Raw genomic sequence first — 2,581 nt, forward strand, 5'->3', positions numbered from 1 at the left:
AGCTTGTTAGGTTAAAACCATGTTGGGCTAAGTCACTAAAGTTATCTAAGTCAGTTTAAGTTACGCTATATAAGTCTGATAGGCTATATCAATAAAATTTAGGTTGTTTCAGTTAGGCTAAATTTGTTGGTTAGGTTATATCAATAGAATCTAGGTTCGGTCAGCTTCATTTATGTTAGAGCACGTGGCTAAGTTAGCTCAAAACACTTCATTATTCTACCCAACAATCCATCCATAGCTTTTCCTTTAGCTGTATATATCTATATGTCTATCTATTTACCTATCTATCTATCTAACTACTTGCTTATCGATCTACCTATCCATCTATCCATCTATCTACCTGTCTATCTATTTATCTATATTAAGCTGAGTCAATTCGTCAGATATCCAGGTGCCCCCCCCAACACGCGTCGCCCAGGTAGCACTCGTGATCACCGTTACCAGATTGTCGTACTCAGACCATAGTATTTACCGGTTTCTGACGCCTAACTATTGCAAAGAAACATCAGGAATTAACTATTTTAACGATAATTTTAAGTGAATCTCCTTATTGGGGTCCACGAGGCAGTTTTTGGGTCGGAAGTCGGTAAATGTAAGAGGCTGAGGAAGACAATCTGGCAACATTGCTCGTGATCCGGGTGAGCGAGGCGGTAATCGGGGCGCTGCTGCTGTGTGTCCCCGCCCGGCAGCGACATGCCAGAGCAGCTTGTTCCGATCGCACGAGATTACGCCGCTCGAACTATAATCCCCATCCATTTTTGTGCCTCTTAATCGGCTTAGCGTCTGTCTAATATGTGGATTTGTTCCTATCAGTGCTTCATTTATGTATTTTAGATCAGTGGATGCTATTGACAAGCCCTGACATCCTCTACCCCCTCCCTCCCTTACGTCGTTCGCTTCCCCTCTCCCTCCCTCACATCAGTCCTTCCCCCTCTCCCTCTCTCAAATACGCCTTCCTCCTCCTTCACCTTCTCTCTCCCCCTTCTCACGGTCCAACGTTACCAGATTGTCGTACTTGGCGTATTGTTTTTGCCGATTTCTGACCCAAAACTATCGCACCCACAAAGATAACGATATGCATTTATAATTATTGTTAAAATCGGTAATTATTGATGCTCTTTTTTGCAATATTTATGAGCCAGAAACCGGAAAATACAATGTTATGCGTACGATAATCTGGTAGCGTTGTTCTCACCCCGCCGCCATTCCGACCTGATGACACACGCACTAACAGTTAAGGGTTACGTTTATAGTGATTTATCGTGTTTAGGGTGTGTCCAGCTTCAGTAGGAGTCTCAAGATTCCCCCCTGATGCCAAAGACTTAAATTAAATCACACCATTATAAACAATTATCTTCATTTTCCCTCCTCATGCATGTATTTAATGTCTATTGTGTAATTCCTTCAGTTTGTAATTTATTAATCAACAGCGGTGTAGTGAATTAAATACCTCACATTTTTATTTTACTGTTTCATCTTTTCATTCCTTTCATTTAATCGGGTCTGGACATTCAATTCCACATCCACATATATTCTTTTTTTTTCTTTTTTATCATCAGGTTTCAATTCATGCTCTGTCTGTGTGTCTGTCTGTCTGTCTGTCTGTTTGTTTGTCTGTATCTGTCTGTCACTCTCCCTTCCTCCCTTCCCCTCTTTTTATCCCATTCTTTCATTGCTTCCATCTCATCAAGCTTCCTCGTTCAGTTCTGTGTACATTCGTTTCCATACGCACTTTTCCTCCCTCCATATATAAACGCATTTCTGAACATTCAACTCATACCTCACTCCTAACAGCCGTCATTTTTATAGCTTTCCTTCTTTTTGGTACTCTTTTTACTATACATCATTATACACGTAAATTATTTCCCTCAGACATGTGAAATAACTTTTGAGCACATAAATTTTCCTCAGTTAACATTTTCGGACAGTTTTCCTTTCATTCCCTCGGTCCTTCCTCCACCCTTTCTCTATACACTACCAGACACATCAAATTATTCCGCTCAAACACGTGCAAATTACTCCATATACTTCAATTCCATCCCATCCGTCCCCCTATCCACCTATTTTTACCTCGCGCAGCAGTCCTTCCCCTCCACTTCCTCTTCTGGTGTTGCGAAAACCTTCCCTTTTGTTTGCATACATTCGCTAAAAATACCTACAAACTGGATTCATGTGCCTAAAGTTTTCACAAAGCATCGTATACCTTTCGCCAATTTTCATCTCCCGCCGTCCTCCTCCTCCTCCTCCTCTTCCCTTCACTCCCTTTCCTGTAGCCGCTAAAACGTTCACTTCTGTTTACACACCTCCGCTAAAAATACCTGCAAATGGCTTCATATATCTAAACTTCCTCGGTGCAGCTCCCTTCTCACCTCTCCTCATCGCACAGTTCTCCTCCCTCCACGCCCTCGCTTGCTACTTCTGCTAAAACCTCCTCCACTCCTGCCTGCTTGTATCCACTCATAGAAAAATACATATCCACTTGTATGAGGCACGATTTTCACGGATATGGCGTTCCACTTGTACTTATTTACCTAAAGCCAGATTTTTTAAAACGTCCTATTAGTATTTATTGACGGGGATG

The sequence above is a fragment of the Eriocheir sinensis genome, chromosome 12 (assembly GCF_024679095.1).
Source record: "Eriocheir sinensis breed Jianghai 21 chromosome 12, ASM2467909v1, whole genome shotgun sequence".
Taxonomy (NCBI): domain Eukaryota; kingdom Metazoa; phylum Arthropoda; class Malacostraca; order Decapoda; family Varunidae; genus Eriocheir; species Eriocheir sinensis.